We start from the raw sequence: 14,999 nt of genomic DNA, 5'->3' as shown, positions 1-14,999 counted from the left end.
ATATTGAGAACAAATCATGAATGTTTAGTATTGAAAATGGCAACATCAAAGTTCATAGATGGCATCATTATCAAAGAATAATCACCACAGGATTTCTATAAGATCTTTATGATCGTGGCAAAAAAAAAATCATAAGATAATTCCTAAGTCAAATCCCTTCACAACCTAAAATTAAGCTCCAAATTACCTTTAAATACACAGTGTTATTTTAGTTGTATGTAGATTTCCTAAGTAAATATAAATCAATACCCTTGGCAATCCGTGCTCATTACTATTAGTATTAAAACTTAAGATATATCACGGTTTCATACAGTGTATATCTATTTCTCAGAGTGTTGATTGAGTCAACTTACTGGTCCTTAGAGTCGGACACGTCCATAGCGTCCGGACCAGCGTGGATTTTGACTGTGAAATAAAGGATATGACAGAAAATGTAAGCAGTTAATATATTTTGTGCTAATCATCTATTTTGTAGGGAAATGGATTATTATTTATTATTTGTTTGTATTTGTTTAAAAAAACTGACCAGCATGCAGCACAGGCTGAAGGATACAACTAGAATAATACATCTATACAAAGGGATGTAAACAATATTATTATAAACTTAGAATGCAGAAGAGAAATTAAATACATATCGAGGGTTCAGTGACTCAAAGACGTAACTCCATATTTTGCCAAAATGAGTATTTGATATCAAAATGTTCAGAAAAGGGTAGGCTTGCCAGGAAACACAAAGACTTAACTCTACTCAACATCCCCATTGAAGTCAATGGCTAGTGGGCCCAAGCACTATTTTTAAACCACTTTTTCTAAAAAATGGAGTTACGTCTTAGTGTCACTGACCCCTCGATATTTTTACAAATACTACAAAAACAATATTTTTAACAATTAAAACCCTTGGGGTGTTTAGATTGAGCAATAATCATTATGAAACACAAAAAAGTAATGCAAAAGTGATTTAATGCTATATATGGGTTACTGGTATATACAAGCTTGAAATGATGCATTGGCAGATGGCTTTAAGGCTATGGTGTAGCTTTGGAAAGTACCACCTTTGAAATGGGCAGTGGAAAATACAGTTTTAATTTTTCGAAGTCAATTCCATATAGCTGTCTACAAATCCTTTTTGAAAAATGTAGGACTGCATTTGAATTTCCCTAATACAAATGTAGAGTTTACAGACCTCTGGACATATAATTGCTATATATTTGAACTATTAATTAGTCCATTATCACAATTTTCAGCATATAAATTATAGGAATGTAAGATTTCGCAAAATATAAGTCATTAAAATCAGTTTTGTACATCGTTAATGTCTATTGCAATAGGCCATTTTCGTAATGTAGCCAAATTATACTTGCGTGTCTCGATGCGAATTCTTTCATTCAACTGCTATGAATAATTGTATTTCAGTAGTCAGAATGTAAATTGCATATATTACGTGTTTTTAGGTAAGGTAAGGCAAAATGTTTGTCCTATCTAGCAACATCTAATGTATGCAATTGAATTCTGACTATTCAGCTACATTTATTCATAACAAGTGAATGAAATCTTCATATCGAGGCGCTTCACAAAGGCATTTATGTTTACATTATAGGTACATTTAGATGTAATTCAGTTTTAAAATTTCATCAAGGATTAACCTGATCAAATAAGTCATACATATGTTTCGTCACGTGTCCTTTCCAACTGAACATTGGGCAATGGGGATAGAACACATTAATGTGAACCATATCATTTCCATTTTCCATTCTACGCAATCACTCCAGGAGTACTTCTGTCTTTCTAAGTATACAATAGTATTCGTCCACAATCTATGCTTATTGGGACATTCAAATAAAATAATTTCAAACTAATTATGACCGATATGTGGACCAATAAGAAGCTCCTGGATTAATATTCATAAACTGAATTAATGATATACATGTATGTGTATAAGACTTTTCTTTCCCTTATCCTTAATTACGCTCGTCTCTTCTCTTGCTCTTTGTCCTATTTTCTCTTTTCCATTTCCTTTTTTTTATCTCCTTTCCTCTTTTTCTTCTATCCTTTTAATACCAAATCTTTCTTCTCATTCTTCTCTTCCGATTATTTCTCTGATCCCCCCTTTCAGTTCTTTTATTTTCCCTATAGCGTAATATCACTCAAGTTTCTTCAGTAACGTGACAAACATGATCATCTGATAATTACATGTATGTTGTTGTGATCCTTGTCAGTGTTTTTTTAATAAGGATTAGTTGAAAATTTTGTTTAATTTACACTACATACATAAATGTTTCATTGTAAGTATATATTGAGGCTCATCCTTTTGTATTCTCTTTTCTTGTTCTTCTCTCCCTGTTCATTTACCTATTGCGATAACATTCTCTTTTCATTTCCCATTGAGTGAAGCCATTTGTTGTCCTTTGTAGTTATCTATCATTCCTCAGCTACGTGTGCTTAAAATGTCAAGAAGTGCATACCATTGCATAAATAAGGAGATCATCAAAATATATTGAAGTTGTGCAAAATGCACTTTAATATTCGCAATGATTCTATTTCCATTTTTGCCATATACTTACAATGCTGCTTGCAGTAGTGCAAGACGAATCGACGTTTAGCGTCGCGACTGCACTGCGGCCCCCTGATCGTTAATGCTTGGCATCTTCTTGGCCTCCTCAGCACCATCCTCCTATCCTAATATGATTAAGATACATGTAAGATATAGTAAGTACACTTACAAATGCTCGCACAATCGGGACAAATGGATGATTAAAGTATTTCGGTACTTTGTTCACAAAATGATAACATGAAATATAAAAATACAAAATTTAAATGAGAATGTACATTATTATGATAGTATACCTTTCGGTATGCAAAAAGTATGCTTTTAGTAAATGGAACACATGGGACTTTAAAAAACCAAGTACCCTTTCATCATTCATTGAATAGTTTTGGTTGTTTGGTATGTGTTCATTTTATAGTGACTGCTTTGGTAATTAATTTCTCTTATTTGCTTATTGAGTTTATGTGAACTTGTATCTCATGCATCAAGGAATAATTGACACTCTGCTCCTAAAATCGAAATAGTGTACAAAAAAGAAAACACACGAGGTGATAGTGCATTTGCAGCCAATATTCCGTATCAGTGGAATGATTGAACTGATCATTAAGTTTTTGAGCTGATAATTTCAATATCTAGGCCTAAGCTGAACAACTCTCTTCATGAGAAATATGTGAACCACAACTTAAGTAATTTTTCTTATAAATCAAAACATCCCGATCACTTTCTATATGCTATTAATGAGCTTTATATGAGCCACCAATATTCAAGAACATGTAGGTGTAATAACCCATTGACCCCTGGGACCGGATGTTTTTTCTTTGTTAAAGTTTTATTTATGTAATATTTAACTTATCCATATTAATATGTCATTAACTGTATATTATTACCCCATACTTTAGTTTACTGCTTGACGATGTAGAATATACATTTGTCCTATCGTAAAATATGTGTAATATTTGACTTATTTTTTGAAACAATTATTTGATATTTAAGATAAACATACTTATGCTCGTTTGTTGGTTTTTGATTTTGTTTTTGTATTTCATTTTGTTTCTACTATGTATACCAACAGATTTTCATGTTCTATAAATATAGTTTTAATCACTCACGTTTTTTAGCTTATTTTCTATATATTGTTGTGTCTACTTTACATATTTATACTCTTAATGCTTATCATCAATTAATCACATTAGCTTCTTTTGCTTTATACAATACGTTCAGAATAGGGTATTGCATTCCCGCAGAAGTTATGAACATTATTTGTAACTTACTAGGATATATACATGGTTATTTTTTCACCATGTAGACAATAATTATGATAAATCTTTTTGATTGTTGAACTGTTTGTGGTTTATTGTTTGGCTATATATATTTTATTATCATAACGATATAATGAGTCAAACTTATAATAACAATACAAATACAAACAATACTGTTAATATTGATAATGATAAAAGTAATACTAATTACAATGTTATATTGCTAAAGTAATTACTCTGGATATAGGAACAAATATTGTCAATAATGTAAATTCAGAGAAATATCTATATAATGAGAATTTTAAAGTGCTATATGTTTATTTATTTTTCTCTGTGAATAATGCATATAAACGGAACAAATTTCCTTTTGGACCAATAAAATTTGAATTTGAATGAATATGAATTTGTAAATTTGTCAGTGTTATATTACTTTTTTGTATATGTCATGATTTTGTTGCTTTTCATCAACCCGGCCCTGATTTAAACCAGTCTTTGAACTGCTTTAGGCTCTTACCGTGTATAAATAAAATGAATTCAAACTCAAACTCACTCATGTATCAAGTCTATTTATGAATTAAACAATTCAGTAGGCAGCGGGATGATAAGTGGGTCTTATAGTACAGTTTTATAGATGTTGTAGTTTTGTCTAGAATTTTCAGTCATCCATTGATGGAGGAAGTTATAATTGTTTTTGTAAGACCTGGCATATGTCAAACATTGCAAAGTTACCACAATAATCAATAGCATCATTACACAATCGGCACATGCTAATCACATATGCATCTCATGACATACAACTTTCATTCTGTCTCATCATTTCTTGATGAAGTTACCCCTACACATTTTAGATCGAGTTTTCATTACATTTTGTGAAAATGTAATTTTTAGTACAAGAGGCAAAAACATTGCTACCTAACTAGATGGCAAAGATTAATCATCAAGGTTAATCAACTCCCACTTTCTGATCATATGACATCTCTTTCATTTCAAGGACTGACTTTTCTTATTACCGTTAATACTCTTACATATATTGGTACATTTGTATTACGAAATTTGCAAACATTGTTGGTTCGTATACTCTTATGTTATACTTGTTAATGTTTGTGTATGAGAATTATAAATTATTGTATTGTGGCTATTGTTGAATTGATAATTTGAGTACTCACTCATCCTCAGTAAACTGCTCTCTATGCTGCCAGCAAACCCTGGACAGGTGGCGGGTTTTCCGTTTGCAGCGAGGAGCCCCCGCCGCCTGGGTCCTACACACATCGATGAGGGACTAATTCATACGGGCCCTCATGTAGGTTTGCCTCATGGTCAGGATGGTTTTGGTTCATGATGATAGCTGTTAAGAAGTAGAACAAATAAGAAGATAATTAATCAATTCCATTAGGCCTGTATTGTTTTTATACGATAATAACTGCATCATTTGTTCTTAGACTAGTAAGTTTTGCATATAGTTATTCTAATAGCCCCTTTCACATTTTTTTTTCGTAAATTCATATTTGCTAATTGACTTGTGATGTTATTTGTTCCTCAATACATAGATAATGTTTACATTTTGACTACATATTTTAAATTCAATTATTTCTGTTCAGTTATTTGTTAATGCTCACTAACAGTTAACTACTAAATTATTCATATCCTTACCTAGTTTTGTATCTTTTTAAGAATGTGAACATTTTATTTGTCTCGATTTTGTTTTTGTTTTGAGAATGCGGCATATTAAAGCTCATATCTAAGAGTATTAACAATGTTCCTTATTCTGACCAGTGTACGTTTCATCCTTAAGCTACAAAAACATTAATTTAAAAGGCGTACGAATAATTAAGTTTACTGTATGTTCATGAATATTTAATGTAGAGAGAGTACTGAGAGGGGCACATGCCTCCGGGCATGTGTTGCATGTCACTTTATGCACCCTAATCATAAAATTGTTGATACTAACCTAAACTATTAATAAGTCTCGTAATTTGTTTATTTATTTATTTTTACTTTTTGTACAAAAAGTGTGAAATTTAAACCCAATTCATAGCCCATATATATCGTTTGTAGTTTTCACCCCTCATCCTTCTTGGAATTAAGCCTCCTATGCATAATGACACGAGTAATGATGAATCATTTGCAATAAAATCTATCAGATTTAAGATAGAAGGTAGAAGTACCTGATGTACACATTTTATATGTATTTTTATTCGTATTGTATTCAAAAGCTCTTGCAGATTTCCCTTATTTTAGTGTAACAAATAAGTTAGAAATTACTGACTTTACTAGGGAAACTACTAAGTGACTCTTATATCTTGCAATAATTAAAAAAAAATAAAAAGGCAAGGCACTCCTGATTTCATAAAGTACTCGGCCATAACAATAATCATGAGTTCGTAAAACATGGAGCATGGTGGTCGTTTGAGCACGTGTAGCTGTGCGAAAATAGTCCATTATTATCAGTGTTTTCATTTTTCTTTTCTTTTCATAAGCAATAATGTATTTACTTACCAAGTCGAAAATCGAAGTCAAATGATCTCAAAATAATCTCAAGGTAAATCTGTATGGGAAACAGAAGAGTATAATGGATAATCAATAAAAGTTTCATCAATTGGGTTTGCATGAGTGTGTATTCAGGAATACACACCCTCAAGAAAGATTACCGAGAGTCCTTTTCAGGACTCCTCAATCCTCCCTCTCTCTCACATGGTGCATCCGCAAGCCTACTGTATATGATTATTATGTATGTTATTGTTTTGTGTAATAGGGGAACTGAGAAGTCTTAGAATAATCAACCTATGTTTCTTCTTTATGACATAAGTGAGGGGGGTTATTTGGTGAAGACAATGGCGAAAACATAACATGAAAATGTATCCAGTTTCGTGCAATATCAATTCGTTAATTTTGTTGACACTACACATTAGGCCCGTTCACACATAAGTAAAAGTGCGATTTGGATCGCGATGCAAAGATCGATTTGTTTTTGAGACCGTACACACATGTCAATTTAGTGCGATTTTTTTTTTTTTTTTTTGGGGGGGGGGCGACCATTTACACACAGGAAATGCACATGCATGAATCGCGACCTTCTATGCGCGCTTGGAATCCTGGGATTAAATAAATCGACTTTTGATTCTCATTACCATTCACACACACAGCGCCCGGCAAATTATCGCGATTATTCTGAAAATAGCAAGAATTACTGCGAATTCGATCGCAATACTAATCGTGAAGATCAGAGAAATTATTCTGCCCACACATGCTTGTTTATCATTGTAATCATATTTCAAATGTATTTTATCAACAATTTGTAATTTTATCTTGTGGATGGACCCCTTTGAAGGCCAGCTTTTAGCTGAAAAAGGTGATCCTTCCCATATGTGGAAAATAAATAAAAAACATAAAAATAAAATAAAATAGAGAAGAACAGTGTATGTTTTTTGTGCTGTGTGTGTGTGGGGGGGGGGTTTAGGTTTTTTTAAGGGGGTTTACATACATAAAAATACCAAGGGGGGGGGGGGTTGAACCCCCAAAACCCTCCCCCTGCGTACGCCCCTGGTTGTCGGTATGTTTGTCGATTCATGAAGTAAATTTATCTTGTCTGGTACATGCAGGCGCGGATCCCCCCCCCTATTAAAAAAAAGCTTGAAAAAAAAATTACAACCGCAAATTTACCTTCTTTTTAATCGCTCAAGGGGGGGGGGTAGAGCGCCGGAAGTGGGGGGGGGGGGGGGGAGGGTGGAGCGCCGATAGTGGGAAGGGGGGATGTTTGTGTTGAAAAAAAAAGCGGAAAGCGATTTTAGACATTCCGTTGATAAAAATATTGTGTTCGTTCCCCACAAGCCCACCCTCCCTTCCCCGTTGAGCGAAAATAACGATATGCGCGATTTTCAAATTTCCGTTGAGCAAAAACACCTCCCAAAATTAATGCTCACTACTGGGGTGCAACAAATTTAAGATGCAAGACATTCCCAAAACTGTATCATGTCTCAAATATAATTTATGTGGCAATATTTAAAATGATACACAATTCAGTGGGTATTAAAGATAACTCGTTTTAAAAACATCTTAAAATTGCTACATAAGCTCTAACAAATAAAAATAAAAATATGTCGGATAACAACGAAGGAGAAACATGACTGTGCCATTCATCGGAACGACATCACTTGGCTTCATATAAAACATACCAGTGCTCATCATTTAAAAACAAAATAATGGTTGTAGCGCAAAGTTCATCTGATGTTTCCTTTCTATGTTTCAATTTAAAATTAAACTTGATAGAACTAACGTTTCGACAAGAAAATGTTTAATTGATTTGGATTATGTAGGTCTAAGTGTTACTAAGGAGGCCGAGAAGACAAGTGAATAGGTGATTATTGTGAGGCTATCGAATGGCCAGTAAATTAAAGTGACCCGACAAAAAAAAAGGGAAGAGGAACATTAATAGATTGGCGCTCATCAGTTGGGCTATACATCTTTTTTCTCAATAAATGATTATAAATAAAACATGCAGTTGGATAGGCAAACATAGACAAATAAGTAATATCTTCAATCTTGAGTTTGTCCCTCCCAAAAAGCTATGACGACTGCTGTCCGTATATAATGTATTGGTAATCAAAGAAGTATAGTGCTAAATAAACATCATGAACGTGGCAATTCAAAAATATAGGCACACTATACAGCAATCTGTAGTTTTGGTACAACAAATCCATATCGTTAAAATGATTATGGCTAAACAGGTACAACAAGATGACAGTCAACGATTTTCCACCAAAATACAAGAGTTGAAACTGCATGTGTACTTACTCAGTGATAGCAAAAGCGGGAATGAGCGGGAAGTGGTCTCGCATCAGAGCCTTTTGTCGAGGTTTCTTTGGCGTTGTATTATTAATCTGTTGGTATTTAGCCATGTTTAGAAACAGGTTTAGGTTGAGATAAGCTTTCCTTTTTTCAGGGCTAGTCTGAACTATTTCGAAGTTCAAAAGCCTCTTTATATCGACACCTCTCTAATAGACACCATTCTTTTGTCATCCACAAAGGGAATGCATGCAATTAGATCATTGAACAGTTCATTGGACGATGCTGGGATGGTACTCTAGCAAGGAGTTTTTAAGAGATGGAGTCATATCTAGCTTATTCCAAGGGCGTCGACAGACCTTTTTCAAGGGGGGGGGGTGTAGAGGCCATCAATTACCGACAAAACTAGCCACCAATTTCAGACAAATATATTAATGCCAATGTCCCGATGTCTACAAATTTAACCCCATAAACCCGGGGCCAGGAGCTAAATTAAATTTAAGTTTTCCCCTCCCGCGCGAAGCGCGAAAGCTTTGACGTTTCACTAAATTATGATAGAAAGAAGACGATTCGTTGTACTGTTTTCGACTCTTAATCCTTTTCTGAAATTCAGTTCCCCTCCCTCCCGCGCAAAGCGCAGAAGCGTTCACGTTTCATTACATTATTATAGATAGAAGACGATTCGTTATACCGTTCTCCACTCTCAATCCTAGTTGGAATTTAGTGGCCCCCTCCCGCGCGGAGCTTTGACGCTTCATTAAATTATTAGAGAAAGAAGACGATTCGTTAAACCGTTCCTGACTCTTAATCCTAGTCTGAATTCAGCTGGCCCCCTCCCGAAAATAGTACAACGAATCTTTCTCCTTTCTTCTTTCTCTAATAATGTAGTGAAAAGTCAAAGCTTTCGCGCGGGTGGGGGCCAGATGAATTCAGACTTGGATTAAGACGTTTCATTAAACTATTATAGAGAAAGAAGACGATTCGTGGTACCGTTCTACTCTTAATCCTTGTCTGAATTCAGTCTCCCCCTCCCGTGCGAAGCGCGGATACTTTGACGTTTCATTAGATTATTATAGAAAGAAGACGCTTCGTTGTACCGTTTTCGAGTCTTAATCATTGTCTGCATTCACCCCCCCCCCCCCCAATGCGCGAAAGCTTCGAAATTTTATTAAATTATTCAACTCTAAATTCTTGGGCACTAATTTTTTTGTTTTTTCATTTGAAAAAAGTGCCGACCAATATTACGGGGGGGGGGGGGGGTAAAAAGCACCAAAAAAAAAAAATCCTTTTTTTTTTGGCCAGCCCAAGGGGGAATTTAAACCCCCCAACTCCCCCCCTTAAATTCGCCCCTGTCGCGAACGGCTATTCGGTGATTTTTTTTTTTTTTTTTTTTTAATTTCCGAACTATACCAACATGAATTGTTTTAAAACTTGATGATAAATTGTTGAAATTTGATAAAAAGCCGTTTTGTGACTTGGTCGCGACAAGTTGTGCTAGTCGTGTAGTCCGGTCTGTACTGTATTGCGTGGCAGGGAATAGGCCTTTTTCGTAATGTAATCAAATCTACATAAGTCTTTGTGAAGTTCCTCAATACAAATTATTGAATTCACCTGTCTAGTATTCGCAATAGTCAGAATGCGAACTGAATGTATTACATGTGGGAACAACTAATGCATGCAGATTGATTCTGTCTATTTAAATACTATTATTCTTATCAGGTGAATGAAATAGTTTGTTACGAGGCACTTGATTCACTTGGGGCGTCATTGAGAACACCCGTAGATTTGGCCGAAACCCGTTCTGGATTTCAGTACCTTAGTGGTCACCTCGCTGTTACTATAGTAGCTTCTCGATCTTGCACACGAACCGCAGATTCTCCGTCCGCAATGAGTTTCCGAAAACTCCCTATTATCATTTTCACCGACAATTTTATTGTCACCGACTATTTTTCCAGGCCTCTGATTGGTCAAATTGATTCAGAATGCCCCCCTGATCTCATTCATCTTGTGACATCATCTGTCAATCATCAGTGAGCTCACAAGAGAGAGGTATGTAACTTCCCCCAGCTCTGCACATGCTCACAAAACAATTGCATTCTTTCATACAATACCTCCACATCACCTTTCTTTCCTAGTGATGCTGCAGCACTTCTGTCATAGCTACTCCTATGTTGGTATTGTTTGGTCTATTGTAAACAGGTGGTCAGCTTTGGTGAAGCTACATACCACTGTCTGGGGGGGGGGGGGGGGTAGTGAGCATCATTTTTGTTGTAGTTGCCCATTTCGTGAAAAAATATTTAGCGGCGACTCGGCCAGCCGGGTGAAAAATAAGCGGGGTGGGGGGGGGGGGGGGGGGGGTAGTGAGCAGTTATTTCCTCAATGGTGGGGGGGGGGGGCAGTGCTTTTATTTTTGTAATCTTGTATAAATATATTTATTTTTGTAATCAACATCCATCCACCCCCCCCCCCCCCTTGAGCGCCAGGGGAGCGGGCCCCCGCCCCCTAGATCCACCACTGCTAGAAGGGTACGATCTCATCGTACTTCTTGGACATGATAAGAAGAGAGCAAGAGGATGCGACCCACCCCTGCGATTAACAGGAAAATATTACACAATGTATTTCGGCAACGGACTCCGAGTCAAAATTTGAAGAATATGGTAGAAAGATACGATATAAATATGACAGATAGAAGGGGCAGTGAGAGAGAGAGGGGAGATTGTGTGTGCGTGTGTGTGTGTGTGTGTGGGGGGGGTCTCTGGCTCATAAGCTTCTCGTTGATATATAATTCATCTAATCAATTTTCTCTTTCCGACAGGGTCTTCAGGAATATTTTTTTTAAATCAAAATAATAACATTGTTTAAGAACCTCAAAACTAAAAATAGAGGTACCAGCTGATTATGCTGAAGAGGTGTGGCGTTGACGTAGACTATTAACACAAGCCTGATACCCCTCTCCATCCGCCCCTCCCCCGAATTAGCTTTGTATATAAGCCTTTTGATTGAATGAATGATAAAAATGAATAGTAACATGACGAAAATATGATGTTGTCGTAACTCGTGCATCTTATTTTACTCTTTAAGAGTGTTTTTGGGGAAGAACATAGGGCAGATATTAAATCGGAACATTTATATTCTATCAACGTGAAATTAGTAGCGAAATGACCCTTGATTTCAATGGAAGTGTGTACCATTATGCTTAGAAGAAAAACATATCAGAGACTGCAAACATCCTGTCCCAAGCTCCAGAGCCCTATATTGCGGTGGTGGTGATAACAGCGGCTACCTGACATGCATTTGTGAGCATGAGTGCTTTTCAAAACAAAATATGCCCCTCACTCCCCCCTCCCCCACCCTCTCCGTCACACACATGTACATACACACGGTCATACACACGCATACTCACACGTTCCCGCACCTAAAACACATTTCATACGTACTCATACAAATAACAGATCGTTTTGAATAATGTAATTATGTAAATAACATATACATGCATGACAAATATTTCAAATGTTTACTTTATATCTTAGTTTTTCTGTAAATCCATCCATTATTAATGCACTATGAATTTGATACCAAATAACTATTACCTTAATTGCATTCAATATTATACACATACATTATTTCATTGTTTATACACTTCCCTCTTTGAAATGCTTAACAATATAGCTCTAAAATATCCACCTACATTATTGTTGTCGCTACACATCTTCATCTCATATAATCTGGCATTATACATGCACGTAGTGTACTTATCATCTTTACGTTTTACTTCTGATGAATTGATCACTTTTCCTATAACGTTCATTGTGTGTAAGTAACAAATGTCAAGAAGAAAATCATATTTTCTCCCAAAATTGAAATTTTCTCCAAAAAATGAAATGATGTATTCTATACCTGATATTTAACATTTACAATATTCTGTTCAAAGCTACGCACTTATTTACATGTACATCGGTATATTTACGTAAAATCACAAACATACATGTGAACAATACAGATTATTGTATAAGATCGATTATAATGTCATGAACATATGTCATATCCGAATAAAAGGATATAATACTATGACATTAGGACAATGATTAATAAAGGTAAATTCAGTCAGTATAAATCCAACACATACAATATCTTCAAAAGAGAGTTGCATGTAATAGTACAATGTGAACATATGTCATATCAGAATAAAAGGATATAATACTATGACATTAGGACAATGATTAATAAAGGTAAATTCATTCAGTATAATTCCCACATATATCTACAAAAGAGACTTGCATGTAATAGTACAATGTGAACTTATGTCATATCAGAACAAAAGGACATAACGCTATGACATTAGGACAATGATTAATAAAGGTAAATTCATTCAGTATAATTCCCACATATATCTACAAAAGAGAGTTGCATGTAATAGTACAACGTGAACATATGTCATATCAGAATAAAAAGACATAACGCTATGACATTAGGACAATGATTAATAAAGGTAAATTCATTCAGTATAATTTCCACACATTTGCTAGAATTGCTGACGAGGAATACAATACTTAATATGTATTCATCATTGCATATTTCATCAAATGCCTCTAACTGTCAGGCCTCATGGTAACTTTGTCAATCTATACATACACACAGACGCTTCTTATTTGTATCCATATTCTAACTATACTTCACTCATTACCCTCTGGTAATACCTCTTCCTAAAGTCCTTAAAATCCTGGTTATGAGCTAAAGTAATCTCATTAGTGCACTTTGAAATGCTGACGTATGTCATGTTACCCACTAAAGCAATATTCGCAATAAAGCATTTTACAAGCAAGGTGCACATTTTAACGAGTGAGTAATTTCTTATACTCAAGTAAATTACAAACATGGTATACATTTGTACTACGTACTGTATTAAATTTGCACTGCAGTATTAAATTCCGTGATTCTTTTATAAAACAGACAACACTCGGTCTAGAAATATCCACAGTTTATGCCAGCAAAATCTGAATGTAACATGAATGATTGAGTTATATCAACAATAAAAAAATGCATTCAATCAAAGAGAATATTTTCTTGACAACTGGATTATTCAATACTATAAACAGCTAGCGGTCTACAAGATGAATACCAGAAACAGAGTAAACCATCGATATGGTGATCAACGAGTACGGTGTGCAGCCCAGAACAAACAGCTTGCAGCCAAATCACCACACACAGCCATTGGATAGGATGCCACAACAGCCAACATATACCAGCTAAATGTATAATCAATTAAAAACAACCATGAATTTCTTTACTGGCTATTCTGACAGCATAATCTCCATGACGTTTTGTAATCTTCAAATGGGATGTAATATGGCATATCAATATAATTAAATTCAAACTCAAAGAAATGTTTAGCACTGCTAAAATACTCATTTATGACATTTATAATACAAATGTAGCAGCACATCATTTCTTCAATCTTAATCAACTATATAATTTGTACCTTATTATAACATCTAGGATAATCAAAAGAACTGGCTAACAGCATAGTTTATCGTTTCCTATGGACGCCGCCATCTTTAAAGGTTCGTTAACGAAAATGTATCGCATGATTCTCTAACACATGAATTCCTTCTGACATGTGTAACCATAATCAAAACCGACTCTAAACATGTAAATAATATATTTATATATCAGCGAGAGTTGTATATACCAGGTAAGCTGCCTAAATCTCAGAATGCCTTCAACTCATCCTGGCACATGCATTGACGTACGTTGCAGGTACCTCGACTTCAAGTTGGAAAGTGACGTGACATATGCCTTACACACTAAAAATATTACCATAACACAACAGGTGTTACGCTTAAGAATCTACCACACCCCATACTCGGGCCAAATCAGTGCGCCTATCCAAATGCGTTGTTATTCAGATTCATGACACAAGACGTACATATGCTGACCATGCGCAAATTTTGTGAACTAACATCCAATCAACCCTGGCGTGACCCTACCCCCCCCCCCCCGGGGGGCGAAATTTTTATTCCCAAACAGGTTTGCAATTTCTTATATTTCCGTTCTTCTCAATGGCTGATACGTCATTAGCAGCTCGGAAAGAGGTCACAAACAATTAGACTTTGATTTTTTATTGCTTTGCCTCACTATTTATAAAGGCAAAAATACGGAATAATAAACTGTGACTTGAACCCATGACTCTATGATTGTGTTACGCTGACCTTACCGATTGAGCCAACGATGGTCTGATGAAAAGTGATTCTGCATGATTTCTCTAACGCTATCACTCACCCTAACGATTACGTCATTGCTAATGACGTAACATATCAGCCAATCAGATGACTGGAAATATTAGCATTGGCAAACCTGTTTGGGAAAAAAAAAATAGCCCCCGGGGGGGGGGGGGTGAACACCTACAGTGTAAT

The 14,999-nt window shown here is 35.4% G+C and overlaps 1 long non-coding RNA gene across 1 annotated transcript; it reads right to left on the bottom strand.

The window, feature by feature from the left end:
- Nucleotides 1–352: 352 nt before the first annotated feature.
- Nucleotides 353–5,068, bottom strand: LOC584919. Its single transcript, XR_004064290.1, has 3 exons — nucleotides 4,971–5,068; nucleotides 2,562–2,676; nucleotides 353–405 (listed from the first exon to the last, which is right to left on the bottom strand). It is a non-coding gene; the product is annotated as an uncharacterized LOC584919 (long non-coding RNA).
- Nucleotides 5,069–14,999: the final 9,931 nt, after the last annotated feature.

The sequence above is a fragment of the Strongylocentrotus purpuratus genome, unplaced genomic scaffold (assembly GCF_000002235.5).
Source record: "Strongylocentrotus purpuratus isolate Spur 01 unplaced genomic scaffold, Spur_5.0 spur5_scaffold_16, whole genome shotgun sequence".
Classification (NCBI taxonomy): Eukaryota; Metazoa; Echinodermata; class Echinoidea; order Camarodonta; family Strongylocentrotidae; genus Strongylocentrotus; species Strongylocentrotus purpuratus.
This window is presented reverse-complemented; position numbering and strand designations above follow the sequence as displayed.